The sequence below is a fragment of the Bubalus kerabau genome, chromosome 8, assembly GCF_029407905.1.
Source record: "Bubalus kerabau isolate K-KA32 ecotype Philippines breed swamp buffalo chromosome 8, PCC_UOA_SB_1v2, whole genome shotgun sequence".
Lineage (NCBI taxonomy): Eukaryota > Metazoa > Chordata > Mammalia > Artiodactyla > Bovidae > Bubalus > Bubalus kerabau.
Window position 1 is genome coordinate 55,790,762 of NC_073631.1, and position 27,577 is coordinate 55,818,338.

Genomic DNA, 27,577 nt, shown 5'->3' on the forward strand with positions numbered 1-27,577 from the left:
AGCCTGGCAGGCTGCAGACTATGGGGTTACAAAGAGTTGGATGTGCCTGAGCATACACACACAAAACAAGTACGTTTTAGTATATACACCAAAGCATGTTGGAAAATGAAATTGTAGTAAATAGCTTTACATTGTTCATCTAAAATACAAATGTTCCTGGGCATCCTGTGGTTTTTTTGTTTGCCACATCGTGAGAACCTAGCCATACCATGTCCCAGCAGAATTCTCTGCATATCATTGGAAAGTCAATATAGCCTGTGGCATTATTGACTTATTAGAAGACCATATAAAATATCTGAAAGCATCATTTTAAGTCAGATTTCCAGGGTGTACATCTTGGTTCTTTCAGTTATTATTTTACTTTGGATAAGTTACATAAGTTTTCTATGCTTTAGTTTGCCTTCCCATGAAATTGATCTAATAAGTGTACCTACCTCCAGGGTCAATAGGAGCATTAATTGTGATAATTCATATTAAGACTTTAGAAAAGTACCCATAATAAACTCTCTATAATTATTAAATATTATTATTATTTCTGTTGGGAAACAAGCACATGCCAGGCCTCCCCCAAACAACTAAATGGAAATGCTTTCCCTCTAAAACTGTAAAAATGATCCCAAATTTAAACTCTCCATCTTCCCCATAGATTCTCCTTGCCTCCAGTGTTCATGCCTCCAATTGAAGAGGTGACAGGGGTCTGCCATCCCATCCTCTGATTGCTTCTTGAGAGTCTGTACCATTTTCTCCAGAGAGGAATTTTGAACCAGCCTTCGGTGCCTTGTCATTTCATCTGCACTAAATCTCGCAGAAAGACGCTGCTATTTCTGACAATGGAAATGATAACCCTTCTCTGGTCCTTTAACTGATGCAGATTAATGTCTATTTTTATATTCCTTTGGTCATTTCAGAAGACATGTAGCAGGATGAAAATTAGACCCCTGGACTCTAGTCGTCAGCTATCACAGTATTCCCAAGCATAAGCAGAACCTTCATTTTGTTTTAATCACTTGACTGCATTGATACTTAATAGCTAGTATGATACTTAAAATTCAGAGAGACAAAGGTGGAGAAAAGATCTTTCAACATAAGCTTCATTGTCTGACTCATTTCTGTGTTGTTTATAAATTTTGGCTCAAATCGCCTCCCTAGTTCTCTATATGTTAATATATGAAATTCCCTCTTTCTGCAGTTAATGTAATACAGCTCTAATCCTTATGCAATGATTCTAGCGTAGGCTTCTTTCCAGTCCTCTGGAGTTATTTATATGCAATTTTCAAACAGAGATGATCTTTCCTATATGCACTAATAATATTTACATTTTTAAATGGAACACAGACACAAAGTTGAGGTAAAAGGTTATGAGGTCAAAGAAACACAGAGATTAGATCTTTAATCAGGGCAGACTGTTACATACTGAAAATAGCAATATCACATTTTTGCAAATTTCATGCTCTCGTTGGAGACATAGGTGCCTAACTGAAAGAGGATTTCTTTTTTTAAAAAACAACTATGTTCATTAATAACTATTAAGTAACCTGGATGTAAGTCAGTGGCTATTAGGATAAAAATGCATACATCTGAACAATTCCAAACAATGAAGTCTAAAACATTACGTGAAATAGATGGAGACGATGGAATAATATTTCAAAAGAACAATGATAGCAAAGCAATGTCGAATCATAACTAATAGAACTGGTTTTTCAAGGGGTGAAATTAACTATTTTCAAGAAATCTAAATAGTGAACGATTATTTTAATGGTGTGGTATACAACTCTTGATGAATTAAAAATTTTAAAAACTCAAGACATAGTGGAGGAACACAGAACTGAAGCAAGATATGAAAGTAAAAAGCAGACTAACTGAAAAATGTCCTTACTTTTCCTTGGTTCTCTGGACTCATCCCTCCAGAGAATGAGTTTCATGAAAGAGCAGTCTTTAGACCTCCCATTAGCTTGCAGGGGTCTTTTTGCCTTTTTACATTAGAATAAGGTTCTTGGTGGAATGACTGACACTTTGTGCTCTCAACTGTATGAAGTTAGATCTTTTGTAGAGATGATGAATAGCTCCTTCAGTGTCTAACAGAAAGTTTCCTATCGTTTATCTCAAGTGGTTGAGGTTTATACCATGGACGTAGAGCATTTGACACATAATGTTCCTTTCTTTTACACATTGACTCTTGTTGCAGAGTCTCATGCCTCGTAATCTGGATATAAAATATATTTATAATTTACCCTCAGAAAGGGTGACAGCTTCCACATTCAACCTCTAAATCTGAGGAATGTTGGTCTACCAATGTATGTGCTAGATCAGAGGTCAGCAAAATTTTTCTTTAAATGGACAGACAATAAATATTTTAGGATTTTCAGGCCTTATGGTTTCTGTTGCAGCTACTCATTTCTACCCTTGTAAAGTGAATGCAGCCATAGAAAAGCTAAAGACAAATCCCATGGCCGTGTCCTGATCAAACTGTATTTACCAAAACAGGTAACAAGACTGTGGACCTTAGTTTTCATTCCCAGTACTAGTTAAGTCAATTTTCAGGTAATGAAATAATAGCTTGGCCTTTTATCTTTTGCAGTAAAATGTTAAATAGGGGTATGTTTTGTTTCTTACTTCTCTAAGCCAAGTATATGATATACAACTCCTATACCTTTTTTTTTTGCATGTGTGTCAGTTATATGTATAAATCTTAAATTATATTTAAACTTTTATGGATGACTCTTTCATAGTCAAAAGAACTATTTTATAAATATATGCTTTCTAACATCATAGCTGTTTCAAGGAACTCACATCTGTACCTTTTATTTTTATTGAATTTACATAATAAACAGGACAAAGGGGAAGACAAAAATGCTTTTTTTAACCTTAAAAAGGAATGGCCCTGGATGAATATAATAGCTCATCTCAAACCAGCCTAATATGAAAAAGAAAACAAAAGTTTTGAATAAGAACTGCTTTGATCAGATTTCATCCAATACAAACCAACAACATATAAGTTAAAGCATTCAGACAGGCAGAAGAGTAATGAAGAATATATAACTTTTCAAAATGAGGTTAGTCCAATTCCATACATCTAAAGTATGAATAAATTCCATTTGGAACTCTCAATAGTGGTACTGTATATTAGAGAAGAAAAGAGGCAGCTTCAGGCTGTTTTTCATAATTTTTCCAATTCATTGTTTTAATGAAATAGAAGAGTTTGATGGGACTAAAAAAAAGAAGAAGCAGCCCTCTCTGATGAGCTTTGCATTTGCAAATAGTACCTGCCACCTGAATGAAGTACAGTACTTTGAATGATGGTGATGTTGTCAGGGATGCATTTTAAATCAATGTAACTGTAAAAGACGACAAGATCTTTTCTTCATTTCACATTACTGTATTTACCATTTCTTTCTTGGCCTTTTCCTGGATAAAAAATAATAAAGGAACTTAGTAAAAAGTGACAATGAGGGAAGAATTTCTGAACTCTAGTTTTATTAATTATTATTATATTATTAATTACAACAAACTTTTGACAAGAAATTGTAGCTGTCTTGTAAAGATTAAGAAACATCCTGGTTTATAGCTATAACTAATACTTCTGAAATTACAACAATCCATAAAGGGAAAGAATAGGGGCAAGGTGGTCCCAAAGCACTGTTCCTTTTACAGATATACTGTCCCTACAGGTTTCAAAGAGAGCTCCTCATTTGCAAGAAATGTGTAGTTCTGAATTGGAGAAATATATTCTACATATATTTTTACAGTGCAAAGAATGAGCTGAATCCAAGGAAGAACAGAAAAAGTTAACTGAGTTATCCAGGGGCATCTTCCATCAGAAAATACCAGATACAAGTCTCTGGAGGCAAGGTAACTAACCCACATGCCTTCTAAGCCACACGATGAGGACAGTTAAGTTATGATATGGAAAAAGAGTAAGATGAGACAAATAGAGCACTTCTGTGTTGGGAAAAGGTGTATTAACAAGAAGAGTCTGAACTTGAATTGTGAGGCTCAAGAAAATGAGCAATGTTCTTGATGGTGTGAAGAGCGACAGTTAGTGTCTTTTTCACTGCTAGGTTTGTTCTGGCCCATAGACCCCTAGTGCTGCATCAGTTGTGGAATGGCATTGTCAAAGCTAGGCTCTGCCTTCTAATAATTAAAAGAGACAGAGAGTACTGCTTATCCTGTATTCACTCACTCCTCTGTTATAAACATAGAGAAATGAGCCTTTGGGGAAAGCTCAGTGTGTTTTCTGATGAACCAGAAACCACACTGGAATTTCGATACTCAATTTTAGCCCCAGGTTAAGTCAGGGAGTGCAGTGCCTCAAAATTAGAATAAAATAAAAGAACTCATTAAAGACATGTTATAACCAGAAGCATTAAGTCTTAGTTAGATAAGACTTTTAAAGAAAGTGATAATAAATAACTCTTTCACTGTATCAAGAACTATGTTATGACGTCTGCCTAAGATACCATTATATAAGTAAATCTGTTGACTGTCTATATGGGGAAATTAGTACTTTTAAAATTTATTTATCTCTACCAAAGTTAGAAATTTTGTTTCCTGATTAGAAATTTTCTGTTTTATATTCCTGGTAGCTGCAACAGCATGTGCCTTTTAGATACTAGAGACTCATGCTTGTTGAGGTATTAGTTGATACATTTAGAAAATCTATTTAGCTGCAAAAATAACAGGAAGCCAACTGCTTAACAATAAAAAACAATTGAAAAGAATACCAAAAGTGTTTTATCTCTGTATCACAGAAGTTTCTTAGTTGTAGGTGATAGAAATAAACTCTAGGTGATTTAAGAGAAAAATAAATCTCAAGTATACAGCTCTCAAAATCTCTGGTATGATCAGACAAATAGATATAGGGAATACATGTAGCTAAGGACAAAACTGAAATCATCTTGCAAACCTTGTCCTGTGAAAATACCGCTGTCATCGCCCTTGGGTGCGGACAGCCCACCTTTCCCCACTGGCACCCCCACAGCTGAACCTGGGATGCTGGGGCCAGCAATGCTGCCTGCTACCCCTGCAAAGTGAGCACATCCACTGCTGGTTCCACTACCCACGCTTGAAGTGCTCTCTTCATGGTCCATACTCGTCCATGTCACTAGCTCCTATTAAGATCTAGGGCAGAGTCCAGCTTGTAGCCTGACCTACAAGGGAAAATGGGAAAGTAAGTGTGTGGCAACTTTAAAATGTTACAATGTAGGGCCGGCTCTACCTAATAAGGAGGAGGATGCCCTAGCAGAGAAAAGGGATTGAAATATTTGACAGTCAAAGACAACTGTCTACTGCTCCCATAGAATCAGAAGTCCAATGGATGAAGAGTTTTAGGTTGATAAATTTTTTAGCTCAGCACTCGCAGTAAGAACCTAGAGTATTCCCATCTCTTCCCTCTGCGGTCCTCAATAAGTTGGCCTCTAGTGTTTGCTTTTTTTTTTTTCCCCCTTAACTGTCTTTCTTCACCTACCCATATGTTTTCTAAGGCACCTGCAGGGTTTCTAAATCAGTCTATATTCCAGGCCCAGGAAATATACCCAGGGAGAAAACTCTCTGGGCTTAAAGGCATGAAGTTTTCTGGATGGCTAGCCTGTAGCATCAAGAGAGACATTTGATATACTTTAAAGATATTCACTTAAAAGTGCCAGTCCTGGGAATGAGTGAGCAAGATGTAAAATCTCCAAGGATAAAATTGTTCTTCTTTCATTACTGCTTGAATCCCAGAGGAACAATAACAAAAAGCCAGCAGGAGCCCCAAGGACTACTTATTGATATGAAGAAATTCTTGAAAAGGGTTCTAAGCAAAAGGAACATGGAGAAAGGGAGGAATAATTTCATTATCTATTATTACCACCTCTGTAATCATCCTATAGGGCTCCAACATGTACCCCACTGAAACTATCGAAACCAACTATTAACATACCAATATTATATAATAACTTTATCCTTTTGAGTCTTAAAGAATATTCTATTAAAACATAAAACCTTTGCAGTTGTAAGTGAAAGATAACTTAATCCAACTGGCTTAAGCCAAAGGAGAACTTACTGGATCACATTATGGAAATGTCTATAGGAGACAGTAAGCGCAGTTTGAGACAGGGGCTTAGATGATACCACCAGGGCCCTGCTTATCTATTTCTACTTCTGTGTTAACCCCAGTCTCAGAAAAGCACCTGTTTGATAGTTACACATGGCACAGCAGCTCCTGATTTTACATTCTTACAACTTTAAGGCCAATACAAGAAAAATATCAAACTGATTTTTTCCCAGATAGTCCAGCAATATCTCATTGGCTGTAATTACCTCAAATACCCATCCCTGAACCTTCCATTGACTTGGGTAATGTATCTGCCCTGAGAGGTCTCAAAGTCATCCCTGGACCCTGGCGGGTGGTCAGTCCAACTGAAAAAGCCCAGAAACTGAGAGAAAGTGAGAAGATATTTTCTCAGAAGGAAGTTTGACCAAGGTTTCAAAAACAAAAAGCAAAACAACAAAAAAGACGAATGATTGCTGAGAATACAAATAAAGATGTCCCCTAATAATTTATCAACAATTATCTAAACTCTAAAAGGCAAAGATTAGAAAGAAGGTAGATATTTAGGGGAGAAAAGAATCCATAAGGAAGAAGTAGATAGTGGTTGGAGACGGTTAAGAGCATAAAAGACAAAACCTAACTTAACAAATTGAACGTCCATAGTGAGCACTGGCGGCTCAGACGGTAAAGAATCTGCCTGCAGTGCAGGAGACCCAGGATTCGTGGGTCGGAAAGATCCCCTGGAGAAGGAAATGGCAACCCCCTCCAGTAGTCTTGTCTGGAAAATCCCATGGGACAGAGGAGCCTGATGGGCTACGGTCCATGGTGTCCCAGAGAGTTGGACATGACTGAGTGGCCTAACATGGTGACAGTAACACAGCAAGCACTGAAAGGAGAGAAGCCTCTGGACTTTTCTGTAGGACTCCAAACCTATAGAAATAAGAAGCCGTTTTAAATCTAGATCTAAAACTATTTTTCTTTAAATCTGAAGGGTGGAATCGTTTCTGAAATTTGGGGCAATTATTATTTTCGTTTGTTAACAATTCAGTATTTATTAAGAACTTACTGTGTGCTAGTTTCTACCCTGAACATCTACATGTATCTAGTAATAATAGGAGGACAGGCCCTGAGATGACTCTACTTGTATTTTAATACTCACTTGACAATTTATTAGCTTATGACTTTGGGCAGATAGCTTTAAACTCTCTATGGTTACCATTTCCTTACCAATAAAATGGAGAGAGAAAGAATATGTAATTCATAGGGTTGTTGGAGGATTAAATAACTTAAAATGTTTAGAAATTGACTTATACAAAGTAATTTGTAAATAAATAATTATAAGCATTAAGTATTGCTGTTATTAAGTATTAATTTTAAGTCTCAAAACCTATGTTGTTGTTTAGTCACTCAGTCATGTCCAACTCTTTGCAACCCCATAGACTGTAGCCTCCCAGGCTCTTCCGTCCATGGGATTCTCTAGGCAAGAATACTGGAGTGTGTTGCCATTTCCTCCTCCAGGGGATCTTCTCTACTCAGGGATCAAACCTGCATCTCCTGCACTGGCAGGCAGGTTCTTTACTGCTGAGCCATCATATCCACATCTGTGCTCTTTTCAAATCCACGGCCAGCAGCCACACGGTTGATGCTATTATTATATACAAGGAAACTAGAGAAAAAGAGATTAAATAATCTTTCAAGCTGCATATGCAGCAAATTAAATTGATTTGAGTTGGCATCAGAATCCAGGTGTCTCTATTACGTAACCTTTGTTGTAAATCACAAATTAAACAGCTTTAGGATAGGTCTTCTGCCAAAATTCAGGACTGCACACAGAGAGGACATAGAGGGGAAAACACAGCTGGGCTCTCTATCTTCTTTTTTTTTCCAGTATATTTCATGATTCATGATCTTCAGAAGCAATATAGATCATTGTACATTAAATAATATAGATTGTGGTCTGGGGAATACTTAGTCTCATGTAGGCAAGAAACAATCCACATTCTTATTTCAAATTCAAATTTGGCCATAGCCTGAAAGTAATAGTAACTTCAAGTTCCACTCAAAAATGTAATAATAGATCAATCAACCAGGTAGCCTGCATACCATTAAAGACTTAATTTGCTGGGACCAGAAGTCCACCCTTTTCAGTTAAAATAAGACTAATGCTTGGCATATCAATATTTAAGCTGAATCTATTTTTATTAATTAGGATTTGAAGGTTGTCAGAAACACACTGCAAATCGTCAATTACCTTGTACCTGGGATGTCCCTTATAGGAGTATCACATTATACAGACATAAAAAATTTAAAAATAAAGTGGTCTGTGCAGGAAAATCTTCATTTAAAATTGAAAGAATGAAAATTAACCCTATTCTTTAAGAGGCCTTATATTTAACTTCGTGTCTATCTAGGTTTTAAAACTATTAAAGAATATCATACATACCAGTTCTTTTTGTTCTACCTAATCCAATTGAATCTACTTTAAATAGCCATAATTGGTGATTTTCCAGATCAAAGGCCTTCTTCAAATCAATGAGCAGAGCTTGTCTATATTGATTACTAGCCATGCCTATGAAAATATCATTCGTTATCTCGGGAATGATAGTGGAATGAAGAGGCTAACACCAAATTGGAAGAAAATCAATGAGTTTCATGTAGATAAAAATAAGCATGTTACCTGAGAAGAGAATATCAATTTTTTATGGACCCTGGACCAAACAGTAAAGGAAAAAATATCTAGTGGTTCACTCCTCTGAACGCTCAGAATGTCTTCTTATTCACAGTGGAACTTCTAACCTAGCAGAATTTCATCAAAGAGATAAGGAATGAAAAGGGTTGAGAATTCTTAATTTCTATCAATTACTATAAAAATATTTCTACATTTTGTTTTTTAAAGTCTTAGACTCACTTTCTCCACATATTTAGAAAAAAACAATAAAAATATTTGATTTTTCTGCTGAACCTAGTTTGACATAACTGTTCCATATCCTGAAAGCTATGGCTTCTGCTTTGTTAAAATAATACTGAGTCCTGAGTGAGTCCTACTCACTCAGTTGCTCAACTCTGCAACCCTATGGACTGTAGCCTGCCAGGCTCCTCTGTCCATGGAATTCTCCAGGCAAGAATACTGGAGTGGGTTTCCATTCCACCTCCAGGCGATCTTCCCGACCCAGGTATTGAGCCCAGATATCCTGCATTGCAGACATATTCTTTACCTGGTCTGAGGCACCAGGGAAGCCCAGGTTGATAAATAGAATTATTAATTTGAAAAAAAAAGGAACTAAAGAATCATGTGAACAAAATACTAGTTAAAAAAAAAAACTAAGTTGAAAAAATTTTATTTTTCCTTGAATATGCTTATTGCCATTAGTAGGTTAAATTACCTCCAAATATAGAGAGCCAGGACTATTAATACATCCCTCCTATTATTTTGCCAACAAAGGGCCATCTAGTCAAAGTTATGGTTTTTCCAGTAGTCATATATAGATGTGAGAGTTGGATCATAGAGAAGGCTGAGCATTGAAGAATTTATGCTTTTGAACTGTGGTGCTGGAGAAGACTCTTCAGAGTCCCTTGGACTGCAAGGAGATCAAACAAGTCAATCCTAAAGGAAATCAATCCTGAATATTTATTGGAAGGGCTGAGGCTGAAGCTGAAGCTCCTATACTTTGGCCACCTGATGCAAAGAACTGACCTGTTAGAAAAGACCCTGATGCTGGGAAAAATTGAAGGTGGGAGGAGAAAGGGATGACAGAGGATGAGATGGTTGGATGGCATCACAGACTCAATGGACATGAGTTTGAGCAAGCTCTGGGTTATGGTGAAGGACAGGGAAGCCTGGAGTGCTGCAGTCTATGGGGTCACAAAGGGCTGGACATGACTGAAGTCCTAACGACAAAAATCCTAAATGCTCAGAAAGTTTTGGCCAAGTCAGAGTTGATGTGAGGGGCGTAGCCAAGGTCTATTCTAGGTGTTAAATTTACAAGATCAGAAGCTGTGTATTAGGATGAAAGACAGCCATCCAGAGGTGGAAACTACAATTTCAGTTTGTATGGCTAGGCAGAAGCTGCTCACAAAAGTAATAAGCAGAACTTACGAAAAGAGATGAAATAGAAAATAAGAGATAGAACAAAGAGAAGAGGGATTCTGGTCTGACTGAGAATGGTAATAAGTGAAAAAAAAAAACGCAGTAAAGGTAAAGGATCAGACTTCCCATTGGGCTAAACAAGCTAACAGAGACTTTTTGCCTAATGTTATCTTTAGCAGGATAGTTGCTAAAGTCAAGGATGCAAGAAAGTTGGCAGTCCTGTTACTGTCATCTCGTTTTTGTCCATTCTGATTTTACAGAAGTCTGTGATGTGCATTCTTCAGTCCAAAAGTTTTATGCCCCTACCTCCAGAGGTCATCATACTGCTTCCATTACAAACTGGAACTTTCCTGGAGGCTAAACAATGCTTTATCAAGGTCTCTGATAAGTGCCATGAAACTTCAAACTCATCAGCTTCCACCGCCACCTGGCATGGCTCTGCCTTAGCTTTCAGCAACAAAGATTTGCTACCTAAAAGCACAAACTGTGCCCTTTCTCTGCCAGGTACCCTCTATCAACCTTGTAGCTCCTTCCCACTAGTAAGAGAGATCTGAACTTGTGTCCAAAACATCTAAGGGGACTACATATTTCCTTCCAGTTCAGGACTATCGGAGGCTGGTGCTTTTGACATAGTCTCTGGTTCTGACTCTATGCTAATTGTCTGGGCTGTAGCTTCTTCATCTGACCCTTGGATGACCTTCTTTGTTCTGTGACTTGTTCGCTAACCTAATGTTGCGGCATCTTGCCCCTGCTTAGAAATCACATTGCCATGCTCCATCAAGTAATCTTAGGTTGACAAGACTCTTTGACACAAACTCTACATTGGACTTTAATTTTTCTGCCTTAATTTTGACTTGTGGTTTGAACTTTTTCTATCTTTTTTGTTATGGGTTTCTCCAATGCCTAGTCTTAAGAGCCTAAGCAACTACCCTCTGAATGAGAGATTTTTAAGAAGCCTGGGGCCCTGGTAGCAAAAAATATGGTGGTCTCTGCCTAAATACCTACAGGCCATAGACTTCCACACTGATCAGCCATGGACTACAATCTTAGAAATTAAACACTGCATACATGCATTCCAGTTAATCTGTTTATTCTAGTACTGCAAGCCAATAACTGAAATTTTGGTGTTACTGTAGAGGATTCTTATATGGCATAAATTTCCCACTTTCTGGAGCTATACCCAAAGGACAATTCCAAAGTTTGAGAATTTAGCTCCTAGGAGAATTCTGGTTTGCAGCAGATGTGGTATGACCTCTGGAGATATGGGCATAAAACTTTTAAACTGAAGAATTCACATCACAGACCTCTGTAAGATCAGAATGGATAAATGTGAGAGGACAGTTAAGGGACTGCTTAAAGAATTCCTCAAATAATGCTAACAATAACATTAGGCAAAAGCATGCACTATCTCCTGAAGTTTGCTCAAGTTCATGTCCATTGAGTCAGCGATGCTGTCTAACCATCTCCATTGTTAGCCATTGTGTCTCCACTGCTGCCCTGCAAATAAGTTCCTCAGGACCATCTTTCTAGATTCCAAATATGTGTGTGATGTACATTTGACTTTCTGACTTCATTCTGTATAGTAAGCTCTTTTACTAAGATCTGATTTCAAGTTGTACATGTTTTGAAATAGTTTCTTTATAACTCTAATTGGATAAAGGATGAATATATCAGTTAGCTGATTATTTCCTCATCATGAAAATAGCAAAATTCTTCCCTTTTTTTTTTTTCACTTTCTCCAAACATATAGACCATTTTGACTATAGAGACATTCTGGAGTAAACCCTTATAAACCGTTTGTGCATGATGACAGACCTAACTGATTAACCGCTGGCTTAAATTTATTCATTGAAGCAACAAGTATGAATAAGATGTGTGTATAAATGTTATTGTTCATCATGTGGCTAATGTAGTGTTCACAGGAGGAGAATTTTTAGAAAATTAATTGTTTAGAATTTATATTTTGGGGGAAAGAAGGCAAAACCACAAGTAGCTATGTTTCTATAACTTGGTTGCAGTTATCTGTATAAAATAATATATGAGCTGTGAGAAGAGCCAACTCATTGGAAAAGACTGATGCTGGTAAAGATTGAGGGGAAGAGGAGAAGGTAGCAATAGAGGATCAAATGGTTGGTCAGCATTACCGACTCAATGGACATGAGTTTAAGCAAACTCTGGGAGATAGTGAAGGACAGGGAAGCCTGGTGTGCTGCAGACTATGGGGTCACAAAGAGTCAGACACAACTTAGAGAGTGAACAACAACAATAATGAGCTGTGCTATTAAATTATAATATTAAGAAAAATCAAAACACTTGTAGAAATTCAAAGATTACCTTTTGCAGTGAGAGTTATAACAGTGAAACTAATGTAAACAGTATTTGGATTAATGATGTTTCCAAATATTTCATTCTATTAGCCAATTTGAATCTTTAGTCACATAGATATTGATTCAGTAAGCCTTAAGAAATCATATCAATGAACCATGGTGCCACCCATGTGAAAACTCTAAAATTATTCTGAATGATTAAATGAGATTTGAACTTTGGACAGTGCTGTTTATCTAGCCTGATACTTCATTCACTTTCTGACTCATATTTTCCAAGTGTTATTTTTCCCTGTAGTAAACTATTGACGAAAATCCTAATGGACAATGCTCATTGCACCTCTTCATTATCTCACTGTTGTCTTATAATTTCAAGTTATTATTTAATTATTAAATATTCAAAGAAGTGTGTTTTTCCCCCCCAGATACCACACTCCAATTTCACCTCTGTGATTCATTTATGTTTAATTTAATTTTTTATTCTAGTTTTATTGAGATATAATTGACATACAGCACTAAGTTTAAGAACAGCATAATGATTTTACTTACACACAGCATGAAATTACTGCCCAACTAAGTTTACTGAACATTCATCATCTCCTATAGATACAAAATTAAATGGAAAAATGTTTCCCTTGTGATGAGAACTCTTTGGATTTACTCTGTTAGCAACTTTCATATATAAAATACGGCAATGCTAATTTCATTTATCATGTAAATTACATTCTTCATAATTATTTATCTTATCTTCTCTTTGACTGTCTTCATCCAGTTCCCCCTCCCTCCACCCTCCCACACCTGGTAACCACAAATCTGATCTCTTTTTCTATGAGTTTGTTTGTTTTTGAAGAATAATTAACCTACAACACTATGTTAATTCCTGATTTTATATTTCTGTACATTTCAAAATGATCGCCACAATAAGTCTAGTTATGATGTGTCACATTTCATAGTTATTGACTATATTTCTCACAGTATACATTTCATACCCATGACTCATTTATTTTACAACTGAAGTTTGTACCTCTTAATCTTCCTCACCTATTTCTTTCCTTCCCCTGACTTGGCAACCACCCATTTGTTCTCCATACTTAAAACTCTGTTTCTATTTGTTGTGTTTGACTATTTGATAATTTGTTCTTTTTTGTTTGTTTGTTTTTAGATTCCACATATAAGTAAAATCACACAGCATTTGTCCTTGTCTAATTTATTTCACTTATCACAATACTCTATAGACTCATCTATGTTGTCCAAAAAGAAAGAGTCCATTTTTTATGGCTGAGTAATGTTCCATTGTATATATGTACCACTTCTTTATCCATTCATCTATTGATGGGCGCTTAATGCAGCTGCTACCACTTAATCCTTTAAAAAAATGTTTAACTACCCCATGGGCAGGGAAAAGATACTAAAATTGTTGATGAAAATATTTATTGGAAAAAGTCTTAATTGGAAATGCATTATGGCAATTTCTGTCAAATATTCAAATGTTCTTACCTTCCAACACAGAATTTCTACCTCTAAGAATTTACACTACAGGTATATACACTTACCTGCAAACAACATATGTAAAATATTGTTGTCTCTTATTTTTAGTTGTAGTATTGTTTGTAAGAGCAAGACATTAGAAACAACTATAGCATGAAATTATTTCCAAAATACAACGATGAATAAAAGGGTAAAGTATAACCTAACATGCATAGACAGTGATAATTAGTATTTAAAAGGACAGAAGATAATATACATACATATCAGTTCATATATACATAAAATATCTTTGGAATAATACAAAAAGATTGATAACATCGGCTGCTTTCAGGACAGAGCACTAGATGGGGCAGATGGGCTGAGAGGGAGGCTTTTTGTCATATACCTTCATATACTTGTTGAGTATTAAATATGAGAATGTGCTGGCTATTTGATAAATAGATACATATTTAAACAAAATTTCAAGTAGTTTATCTTGGCAGTAATTAGGAAACTAAAATAATATTTGGATAATTGAATAATTTTGAGGAAGAATGCACTGTGTATGCCTGAATATAAGAAATTCCCAACTTGTTATCTCTTTAAAGGAGAAAAGTAATTGATATACATGTAAGCATTTATAAAATATTATAAAACATCTCACTATAGGTGCTTTCCCGGTTATCTTATTTTGAACATCAGCGTCCTCTTTGCCAAGTCACTTTATTTTGTTTTAAGATCGATGCTCTCTTTGCATGACCTCAGAGGTTAACTGATGGGATTGTTATAAACAAAGAAACAGAAATTTAACAAAGATTTTTTTCTCAATAGCTGTTGGATCTGGTTTACAAGTGCTGTACTTTATGGTTTGGAGATCAAAACAACGAGAAACATGTTTGAATGTTAAGCTCAGGGGTTATCTTTTGCAATATACTTTTCAGGGACAATTCACACAAGAATGAAAAAATGTGTTATATTACAAACAATCATAGGTGAATCTAAAGATAATATTCTTTGGAAAATTTTTGTTTAAAAACTTTAAAACTTTCTCTAGTGATGACTAAGAGACTGAAGTCAAAAATGCAATGAAGAATTTTTAAAAACAATCATGAAATTAGAGTGAATAAAACAATATTAATAATTACTTTATTATTTTCCATGTTTTAAATATGCATAAATAATATAAGTAGTTTAATATTAAAAGTAGACATTTGGCTACCTCTCTTGCATCCCTAAGTATGTATCTGTTCAAATTGACTGAAAAAATATTTCATGATCACCTTATATTTGGTAGGGTAAGATATCTTGAACTTTTCCAAATAAATTTATTTTTAACATTTTCCAAATCTCAAAGTGAGATTGATTCCTTTTGCTTTGTGCTTTTCTAACTATACATCTTTTAATGGACTGTTTCAGATTCTGACAACTTTTATTCCATGAAACTGTAAAGGATCTTGTACCTGCATAGATGGCATAAAAACAGGTAAAATTGCCTTTGAATCACATTATGTTAGATGCATTACAACCCAAGGAGTAGACATAATCCAACACTAAAATCATTTTAATAAAAGCTTAGGTCTCTTTGAGATTTTATTTCCTGCAGTGTCAGGGAGACTACAGAATAAAAGCCTTTCTGTTTCATTAGTAAAGACCACTGTATTATCACAGAGTTTGCAAATTATCCACAGCTACTTCAAATAAATACTTCTCTACAGTGCAGCACTCTTAAAATATTTTGGGTAGTTGAAACAAATCAAATGAACTCATGCACCCATTGAAAAAAATATGCATGAAAGTTGAAAACACAAACACTACTGTGGCTTATGGAATTTGTAGTTTAATGTAAACAGGGTGGCTGAAATGCTAATCTTTTATTTATTTAAAACAACGAGAGGAAGGTCATGAAAATAATTCACCATACTGATTCTGGCATGTAAGGGAAAAGTGAAGACCCTGTCAGTAAAGAAAGGAATGTAAATACAAAATTAGTTTGCTGGATTCAGCTTGTGTTGTTTACTGCAGTTTTGAAGGTGAGATGGGTGAGATGGCTCTTTTTCATGAAAGCTAAAACGCTGTTTGTACGCTTTTATAAGTGATGCTTATACAGAGGATAAGGATTTAATATAATCTTAAGCCTAAAATTAATATTCATGATGGGTTAAAACCATAAATCTTATGGTGTTTTTAAAGGACACAGTTTCTTATATATTGTAAGATCATCGTTTACATGTAAATAAAAATTAAATTAAGTCATTCATTAACTTGATTAGGAATTTCCAACAAAATTTCCCTATTATTTTGGTGGAATTCTTGTACTTAAGGCTTTCAAGTGAAGGTCACATGGGCAAATCTTGTTTTGTCAGGTGGATGGTCTACGATATACAGAGCCTTGATAGAAACCAGCTGCAATGACCTGACACTGGTTCAGGCTGAAAACTCAGACAGTGCAAACAAATACTATATCTTGGCTCAAAATACTTGCCACATCTGCCAACAATTAGTTCTGTATCAGACCTAGAAAGGGGCAGTGAAATACAGGGTCGGATTTCAGAGAAAGCAAATAAACAAGGGGCCCTGCATCATTAGTCATCAAATGGTCGCAGAGGTACCCAGTACCTAGACTAAAGCTCAGGCTGTCAGTCCCATAGTGTGGCAGATAGTGTTAAGGGAGTTGCAGGGACGTGGCAAGTTGATAGCCTAATCAGACCATTGACTTATGGGTGCCACCCAACAACTGTTTATTATTCTATTAATAGATAGCAGAGACCATCCAGAGAGGTTAGAGCACTAACCTTCAGAAATGGAAGATTTAAAAAGCTTTCAGATGTCATCTACTGACATTTCTGGTCAAGATTTATGACACAGTTCAAGATGGCAATAGATAAGAAGAAAATATATATATATATATATTTTCTATTGTACTACTTTGTCCCAGAAATTCACTTTTCTAACTCTCCTTTTATCCTTCCTTCAACTCTTCTAGAACAATGGGTCTACTCAGTGTTTTTAACTTTTTTGACTCTAAAATGTGACTTTCTAGACATTTTATTCCTTGCATCATGGTTCAATTTTTGACTTTGTGTGTTTACTTTCTAACCCAAGAATTATTAGTTTCCCCTATATCATATCTGGCTTCTTGGTCTCCCAGTCTGCTGAGGTAGTCATAATAAAGTGATTTGAGGTAGAAATACGGAAATACTCTATGACCCTTTAAGTTGGCCATCACCATTGGCTCTGCATGGCTTAGCACACTGATGGTCAGATACTCGCCTTCCAACCAGAATTGGTGACTTTCTCCTCTTCTTCCTTCATGGTGGACACCCATCTTAGAGAAATGAACTGCTGGATGGAATGAGTCTGTCCAGGGTAATCGGCTTTTCCCACAGAGTTTCTCCCATCACTCGGTTCTTTCCAGTAAACTTTTCTCTCCCCTTTTCCCTGACTTTTGGTCCATCAGTTTTTCTGGAGAGTTAATCAGCCGATTCACTATTAAGTCTATTCTCTCTCTCAGTTCTTTTTTTGTTTAGCTATGTGTCAGATATGTCAAAAATTGAAGGACAAGATACAGGAGATAGATATGTAGATATATATATATATATTTATAAATATCTATATATGTATGTAAAGAGAGAGTCATATGTTGCATTATGTTATCTGTATAATGTAGGTAATTGAATTGAGTGAGGGGAAAGATTTATTAAGCAAATACTTCTTTTAGATCCAATCGACGTTTATACAAGAACATTATTTTAAATATTCATTAGTAATAAAGCATAAAAGTTTGGCTATAGAGTTTCCTCAATATAAAAGGAAGATGGACTTTCCTATTCCAATATTCCACTTGAAAGAATAATTTAATTAAAAGGCAAAGCCGGCAGGAACTTCATAATCTGCATGCAATGCAGGATATTATATAATGACCTTCATTTAAAACCCAAATCATTAAAACTAGTAAGTCTAACTGGTGACAAGGGAGATTTCAACATCAGGCCCAACAGCTTAAAAATATGAATAAAAATCATAGCTTAAATGAATCAGTCCATTGAGAACTTATCGCAAAGTAAAATGAGAGAAGAAAAAAGTTACCTAGGCAATGAATCCTTCTGCTGCACTATTTTATCTTTTGACATGTGCTTCTTTTTTCTTCTCTTTTTTTCAGAATTTCCTCCTCTGTATAAAATAAACCCAAATCTATTTCCTAGGAAAAAATTATTTTAGACAATTTGGATGCACCAGAGAAAATAATCTTTAGAAGTGGCTAAATCACTTCTTACCCACCCCAGTCCCATTTGTCACATAATCTCCAGAGAAGCGAGCATTTGAAATAAAGTGGAGGAGCTGCAGCCCCATAGAGGGGCAGAGAGAATTGACAACTCACTAGTAACAATTTCTGGACATTTTTAAGCAATAAAACACTAGTTAGAAGCTATGAGTTTCTTTTCTGTAACACATATCTTTGTTTTGGCATTGACTTCCTCATATGATATGATTGTTTAACACAGATAGAATTAGGTCAACATTTAAATGGAAACAAAAATAGCTTTTTATTGTTGAAACTGTTTCTAAACCTTGGAGCAAACAAGGTAACTAACTGAAATTTTTTTGCAATTGTATAATGGTGATACTTCACATTCACCAAATTCTCTTTTCTTACTTTTCTTGCACATTTTTTATATCTGTTCTTTCTCTGTTTACTGTCTCATGTGAGCCATTAACCCAATTTCCCTCTGTCTCCTCCAGTCCTGAGTTCCCAGGTGGCAAACAATACCAACTTTTCTTCCTCATGATGATTTCCAGAAGTGAACTAAGGAAATCCAGAACATACTGCCTTCTTAGGAAACATGATGCCAGAGTTACTAGAAAAAAGATGAAAAGCAAGTCAAAGTGATTATTTGATGTCACATAAAAAAAGTTGTCCTGAGCTTATTACAACCTTTAACAATTGAATATGGCCTCACTCAAAAGCTGAATCTGTTAAATCAATAGAAGGAAGAATAAAATATGTCCTTAACCACTGAATGTGTTTATTTATAAGCAATAACCAGTTTGATTAGATTTTAGCATAAATTTACTAGCTGCTCTTGTTACCCAGTAATTTAGTCATGTAATTAGTCAAGTTAATTGTTCAAACAGTTTTGACTAAATAAATCAATTTATAGATATACTGGATATGTGAAAGTAATGTAGTAAAGGCTAGTGAGTAACCTTAGAAAGAAAAGCAAGACAATAGATCCCTTATCTAGGATAGAATGAGTTGACTTAATCAGATCATTGTTCTGTCATTTCATTACTAAAAATAGATTTAGTTATAACAGAAAAAGAGTTATTAGGTTAGGAGTCTAAAGACTGAGCTGTAGTCCTTGGTCATCCTCTTGACTTGGTCATGTTAGACAAAGGATGTGTATAGTTTCTGGTCCTCATCTTTGTTGTAAAAGCATTATGCTTGTTAGATCATCTTATTCTCACTATATTTGGATATGATGCTAGGTCTGGAATATGTGTCCCAAAGGACAATACAAATATGAAGCTAGATTTTAAGTCACTAAGTTTCAATGAATATGTATTATTAATTAATGGCATTGTTATTAGCATTTCATAATGCAGATAAAAATGGAATATGATTATAACTAAGTGAAATCTGAAATGATTACCAAAAGCACATTTGCTACTACACAGTACATTAACAGAATTTCTCTTGTTAAAGCTAATCCCCATAAAGTATTTTTAATAATGGCCTGGATTTTCAATGACCCTGTTTTACAGCAAAATAATTGAAATTTAAATTAAGCTTATAACAATAACCTTAGGAGATATGTATAACAACAATCTATATATCTTTGTTTTACTTGGCATTAATTTTAAAATTAAGCTTTTTTTAAACATTTAGTTTCATAGTATATTAAAACATGTACAAATGGAACTTCATTACTTAAGAAATGGGGTGAAATATGTTGTTTAGTAGGTAAATTTAAGATACATTTTGGAAACCTGTTTTTTGGATATTGTGTATTTAATTTGGCAGAATAAAAGATAATGAATTTAGTTAGATGTAGTGATGAATAAAGGCTAAAATATCTCAAATGTTTAAAGAGTTCTATAGTGCAGACTATTCTGATAGTTAATGGCACCCCACTCCAGTACTCTTGCCTGGAAAATCCCATGGATGGAGAAGCCTGGTGGGCTACAGTCCATGGGGTCGCTAAGAGTCGGACCCAACTGAGCGACTTCACTCTCACTTTTCACTTTCATGCATTGGAGGAGGAAATGGCAACCCACTCCAGTGTTCTTGCCTGGAGAATCCCAGGGACGGGGAGCCTGGCGGGCTGCCGTCTATGGGGTCGCACAGAGTCGGACACGACTGAAGTGACTTAGCACAACTATGTGAAGATCGTCAAAAATTTATCAGACATCTTGTACTGATTTATTGCATCATTCACTAAATTCAACAAATATTTAGTGACAAAACTGTAAGGTGTATATATTAGATAAAGCTTGGAGTTTGAAGATTAATATTCTAGTTTTATCATTTATTAATTTAACCCAGTATTTCACTGACCTCATTTTTCTCTACCTTAATTAATAATCTCTAACTTATATGGTTGCTGCGGAGAAGGCAATGGCACCCCACTCCAGTACTCTTGTCTGGAAAATCGCATGGATGGAGGAGCCTGATAGGCTCCAGTCCATGGGGTCGCGAAGAGTCGGGCACGACTGAAGTGACTTAGCAGCAGCAGCAGCAATTTATATGGTTGCTGCAGGGATTAAGAGGAGAAACACATTAAATCAGGACAAAATAAAGTTTGTTGAAGTAAATTATCATTTCCTCTATCCTGTGGTACAACAGGTACTGTATTAGGGTGTGAAATATCATCCTTGCCCTTAAATCTCAAAAGGAGTGCATGGGATTATTTATTTTGAGTGTGGGAGAGAAGAGAAGCAGTGTGATGATGTCAATAAAGTGAAAATTACTTTGAGAGTCCACATTAATTGTGGAGATGAAGAATTCTCTAGATTGAGGTACGTTTTGACCTAGATTTTAAAGTAGAAATGAAATTATTCATATCAGAGGGCAGAGAGAGAAATATTACCAGGAAAGAGAAACAGTATGTGAAAGGTACAAAGTTGGGAGAGTGGCTGAAATAACCAGGAAGAAGTGAAAAATTTAGTTTAGCACAGTGTATTTTAGCAGAATGATACAAGATAGCACAGAAAATGAGTGTGTGCCTATTATAGGATCTTTGTATGGTGATCTAAAGAATTTAAAATTTATCCTTTAGGTTAGCCTAAAACTAAAAGAGATGCTTTTGGCAGGACTAGTTTTGCCTTAAGGAATGTTATTTAAGCAATACAGTGGAGGATGAAAGGACAGGAGTGAGACTCTTATAACCAAAATATGAAAAAGGAAATTGATGTACAGGCAAGGAGACATTAGCATAGAGGAAGTAGTTGAGAATCCATGAGGATGTCTGTGATAATCTTCGAAGAATAAGTAGAAAGGAGTAGAAAAGGAGTAAAGACAGAATCCTATGGATGAACAATACTTTAGGAGTTCAAGGATGTGACAGATGAAATGAGATAGATTGTCTGGGAAGAATATTTGGAAAGCGTCAAGGTGGATGGGAATTAAACATCTCCATCTTCTGCGACAGGCACAGAGAAGGCAAGTGGTCCCATGGAGGAAAGCAATTTCTTTGCTATTCACCATGCTTATTTACTAATTATTAATCCATGGATCTGATTTAATTATTGTCACATCAAGAGTAAAGCGCAAGGTCTTCAATGACCTTCAATTTCTTCTAGAAATTAGAAGCTAAGAAAGCTTCAAAGGTTTGCTTGAGATCACACCGCTGCGTGAGGAAAGTAGAGCAGCAGAAGGACAGTAAGTTAAGTGAGCTCTTCCACGAATTTTATTTTCTCTGTAAAGACAGGAACCTAGAAAAAGAGAATTCAAGAATAGGATATATGTTGGGAATAGGCTAACTAGAAAGTGTGAAAGGGACTTTTCCAGAGAAAGTAAAATTGTTGCTGGACCCTGTGGAGGTGGGAAGCTCTGACCTCAAAAGTAGTTCCAATTTTCATAACTGTGGTTTTCTGCAGTAGTGTTTGCATTGTGAGAGCAGGAACAGAGAATACACTCATGAACCTTGTATTTTATCCGTTTTGCTCTGATGGGGGATTTCCATGGACTCTTTAGATCAAGGTCATAACATGAAATACTTATAGGAATTTGCTAGCTAACTAAAATTTGAGGCACTTGGCCATTGGCCCCCTGGGAAAGATGGAGCTGTGAAGAACTGGAAATTTAAATACCCCTGCAAGTTATTGCTGTGAGAAAGCCTGGGTCACAAGATATAAGATCTTCAAAACTTGCAAAAGAGAACAAAAATGCACATTTTAACAAAAAGGCTTATTTAAAAATATTTGCTCTTTTAAAAAAGTGTGCTTCATAAATAACCTCCAGTCCTGGTTTGTGACTTGTAGTTGAAGTGACATTCCTTGTGAACTTAAAAAAAAGCTAATCATATATAAAATTCAACAAAGGTTTTCAGTGTCATATAGTACATTCATATGTTAGTCCTACCAGAATAAAGTTTCGTCCAAGATTTGGATACCATTCAGAAAATATTTAAAGAAGTTTGCTTCGTGACTTGACTGTAACCAAACCTGAATCCAGAGACCATTTGGGAGTTGGGATGTCATCATAGTTTCTGTTATGTTTCCTGTATTCTGGTAAATCACATTGAAATGGGAAGACGTAACTAGTCAAAATTTTCCCATACTCTGCATAGTGACAGTCTTCTGGGAGGCCTAGGGAAAAACATATTTTAAAACAACTGAAATTTTAGCTTGACATTTCTCAAAACTTTTTTCCTATATGAGTAATAAAAAGCTGAATATATTATACAAGATAACACTGAGACAAGATTAATAAAATATTTTTCTCATCTTCTACATGCATGCCCCTTATGCTATATACTGGAAACACAGAGGTTCAAATCATCTTTCCCTGGGACTTAAAAATAGTAGAAAAAGCACAGATCAGAACTGAACATTCTCTAAGTCTTGTCACTTGCATACGAATGTATTCAGATGACATAGCACTACTTAGAGTAAATCTGGAGCAGAAATAACTCTGGCTTCTGACTGATTTCAGTTTCACTTGTTCCTGGTTTAGAGATAATAGATTAGTATTAAATGGAAATAAGTCAAGGTCATGGTTTTTTGGTCATAAGTGAAATTCATCAGCCTCAGCCTTTTTTCCTATATCTCCTCTGACTTCTGCTGAAACTTTTTCTATTCAGATGACTTATGTGGAGAATTTGAGTAGTATTTCTGTAGTAGGCTTCAATATGATATTCACGGTCCTTAGTAAGAAAATTACACTACCTGTCAAATTGATGTTCAAATGCTACCATGCCTTTATGGGACAGCTTTCCTCTCCTTTGATATTATATGTTTCCAATAGAGCAGACAGATTTGTTTCAAGTTGAGATGAGACATTCATTATTAACTCTAAACGGTTTCATTGGCTGATTAGTTTGCTCTCCAGTCAAGTTCTGAACACTCACATTTCTTTTAACTGTTTTTGATCCACTAATAATTTCTTTTCTAATAGCTTCAATTTTTCCATCTTCCTATGTCTGGAAAGCATTTTTTATTTCCTTATTTAGCAGAGAGAAATGGCACTTCCTGACCTTCATCTTCCCTTTGTCTACGTGGGGATAACAATTATAGACTGAGGAGTTTTGTTTTGTTTGTTTTTTTCTAAGACACATAGGTTTTTGACCAAAAAAAACATCCGTGCTCGCAATAAAACATGACTAAAGATCCCTTTTATATAACCTGGAGGAAGACAGTGACATAGATGGTGGGAAAGGGGTGTTCTTAAAAGTTTTGGGGCAACACAATGTCATGCTGTCAGGAAGGGTTGTTCAGGCATCCTCAGGCTGGTGGCAGTGTGGTGATAACTCATGTATGGCAGACAGATCTATGACCATCTAATTGACCAAGGTTTGAGCTATGGTAGAGGTAAGGCCCAGGACAGAGTGTCCAGAAGAACTCCATTTGATGTGAATAGATGTCAGGCATGACTAGTACAGTGAGCTATGAATTCTGTTTGGCAGGGTTCTCTTTACTACCCCTTGATGGTTGTGTGAACTTGGGAATGTTATTAACATTCTGTGACTCAATATTCTAATTTGAATAATGATAATATCTGTCACAAAAAACTCCTTAGAAGTGTAAGGGTGAGAAACAAAATGTCATTTAAAGTCACAAATATTTATAGATGCTGCTGTCTTCTAAGGGCATACACTTGTTTCCCTTAAAAAAGTTTCTCCTTTTGCCATTTGGTTGGGGAAAAAAAATGAACATGAGGGTGTGTGGGAAAGCCAGGATTCTATAGTAAGGCCATGAATACTAAACTGCTCCACATGATAAAGTAAAAAATTTGAAAGTTCTGGAAGGAAATGAGGGACCTGGGAGAATCTGAATCATGAAGAATCCAGAAACTGGCATGTAGGATGGGTGTAGAAGCTGTGGTCAATGAAAACAAATGAGAGCAAAAAATCTGTGCTCAGATTTAGACTCTGACTCCTGGCTGCCTCATTTTTACTTTTTATTAGCTCTGTGAACTTTGAGCAAGTTTATTAGGTTTTCTGTACCTCAGTTTCCTCACCCATAAAATGAGAATTACAATAAAATCTACTTCATAGAATTGCTGTAAAAATTAAATAAATTGATATGGAAAGAGTGGAGATCCATGCTTAGAACATAGTGTTAGATGTGGTGCATAATATATTTTCCCAAAGTCTAAATTATTAAATTTAGAATGATATCATGGTGATTGGGAGTAGGGAAGGGGATGTGGTAAGATAAGATGTAAGGGATGGTTTCAATAAGATGGTTCAGAGGAGGTGAACTCTCCTGACCTGGGTAAACTCAAAATCCTGTGTTATTCCTAATCTTTTGTCAGATAATGGTTGCATCAAACCATGGAGACACATATGTCAATGACAAAAAACAATCGTCAGAAACAATGCAGCCTGAATCTAGACCTGCACTGACCAATAGAAACATGATATGAACCACAAATACAATTTTAATTTTTGAGAGCCACATTTCAAAAAGTAAAAAGACAAATGACTTTAAATAAATATTTATATAATACCATATACAAAAATTTATGATTTCAATGCATGATCAATATAAAAGTTATTAAAAGTATAATTTATATTCTTTTCTATGTGCCAGGTCTTCCAAATATGGTGTGTGTTTAAATTTACAGCACATTTTCAATTCAGCCTAGGCATATTTTTGGTGTTAGGTAGCCACAAGTCGCTATTGGCTATTATACTGGACAGCACAGAGCTCAATTAAGGAAGAGAAACACACAGATGTCATTAAGTACATAAAAGATCTATTGCTAAATTTTCTTCCATCAACAGAGCTTTCAGCCTCTACACACTCATCATTTGGGTTTAAAAGGATACAGTAGACACATTAAGACTATGTTTCTCATCCTTAGAACAGATAAATTCTGAGGTAAGCACCCCATTCTATGTTTTCTTCCAGTTACATTTATATACAACTGAGTTAAATTCACTTGAAGCATCAAGGAATGCACATATTAGCACAAGTAAAGATCTGATCACATTTAAATATGCCTTCACTAATCCAACATTCAGAAAATGAAGATCATGGCATCCAGTCCCACCATTTCATGGGAAATAGATGGGGAAACAGTGGAAACAATGTCAGACTTTATTTTTTTGGGCTCCAAAATCACTGCAGATGGTGACTGCAGCCATGAAATTAAAAGACGCTTACTCCTTGGAAGGAAAGTTATGACCAACCTAGATAGCATATTCAAAAGCAGAGACATTACTTTGCCAACAAAGGTTCGTCTAGTCAAGGCTATGGTTTTTCCTGTGGTCACATATGGATGTGAGAGTTGGACTGTGAAGAAGGCTGAGCGCCGAAGAATTGATGCTTTTGAACTGTGGTGTTGGAGAAGACTCTTGAGAGTCCCTTGGACTGCAAGGAGATCCAACCAGTCCATTCGGAAGGAGATCAGCCCTGGGATTTCTTTGGAAGGAATGATGCTAAAGCTGAAACTCCAGTACTGTGGCCACCTCATGCGAAGAGTTGACTCACTGGAAAAGGCTGATGCTGGGAGGGATTGGGGACAGGAGGAGAAGGGGATGACAGAGGATGAGATGGCTGGATGGCATCACTGACTCGATGGACGTGACTCTGGGTGAACTCCTGGAGTTGGTGATGGACAGGGAGGCCTGGCGTGCTGCAATTCATGGGGTCACAAAGAGTCAGACACGACTGAGCGACTGAACTGAACTGAACTGAATCCAAAGTTGTAAAATCTTTGTAAATCTGCTTCCCTAAACTTGGGATACTGTGAGAAACTATTAGAAAATTGCAACCTTATCCTCAGAAACTGTACATGTTAAAAGAATGAATATTCTACAAAAGTCTGTCAATGACCGTAAGGACAAAGTAAATACTAAAGAATTTTTAAACCAGGTAGTAATAAATATTCTTGCGAAAAAATCTAGGTTTGCCAAAGACTATTTCTTGTTAAAGAAAGATACTTTATAACATGCTCGATTATTTGTTATATGATTTCTGTGCAAATCTTTATAATTGTACAAAGCCCCTTGTCCTTCACTATCTCCTGGAGTTTGCTCCATTGTGGACATGAGTTTGAGCAAACTCCAGAAGATAGTGAAGGACAGGGAAGCCTGGTATGTTACAGTCCACGGGGTTGCAAAGAATTGGACACAATTGAGTGACTGAACAACTACCAATCCTAAAATGTGCCTGTCTAAATTTATCCAAAATCGATCAGAAGAATCCATTTGACTTTGTTGTTCTACCTAAATAACATTAGATTTTATATCTAAATACCAACAGTTCTCAATACACATGTGATGATATGTGTATATACAAATTAGTTATAAGAAACTTTAAAAAATATTTAACTGAGCTCCTTTTAGGCAGAAATTATGTTTCAAGAGAATACTGAAGTACAAACATAGGTTATACTATGTAAGATTAGCACCCCAGCTAATCAGTCAAAATGAGGAATAGGAATATGTAGTAAGCCACGTTATCTGAAAACTACAAGAGTCCTTTCAGGACAGCTAAATCCAAAGATTAAATAACCGATTAAAAATCTTACAATTATTATCAGAATCAAGAATAAGCCTATATTTCTTACCTAGTCTCTCTAGTGATTTTCCAAGTATGTTATTACTATTCGTAGTAGAGTGACTAATTTTGATCAAAGGAATTGATCATCTGGAAAGTTAAGGAGAAACAGTTGTAAACAGTCTCTGTTCAAAACAAATGCAGCTCTTTGGTCATTGTTTCTGTTTATTTCTATGTTTATGGAAATGCCTGTTAAATAAGATAATGTATATAAAGCCCTTAGCAAAATGCCTGGTCCATAGTTCACACTTGATGAACTATTATTTTCATCATTGTCAGCCTTGCATTGGACTTTTCTACATCAGAGATGTATGAATGATAATACTCATATGCACAGATCTTCAATCCTGAAGGACAATGCATATATTTGTGAAATAATCTAAAGCCCTGTAATGGGTGTCATTAAATCTTGTCTACCTGAGGCAGTATAAATCATTCGGGTAA

At 35.8% G+C, this 27,577-nt stretch overlaps 1 long non-coding RNA gene across 1 annotated transcript; it reads right to left on the reverse strand.

Annotated features, from left to right (window-relative positions):
- Nucleotides 1-2,016: 2,016 nt before the first annotated feature.
- LOC129658557 (uncharacterized) lies at nucleotides 2,017-5,083 on the reverse strand. Its single transcript, XR_008717402.1, has 3 exons — nucleotides 4,904-5,083; nucleotides 3,264-3,405; nucleotides 2,017-2,914 (listed from the first exon to the last, which is right to left on the reverse strand). It is a non-coding gene; the product is annotated as an uncharacterized LOC129658557 (long non-coding RNA).
- Nucleotides 5,084-27,577: the final 22,494 nt, after the last annotated feature.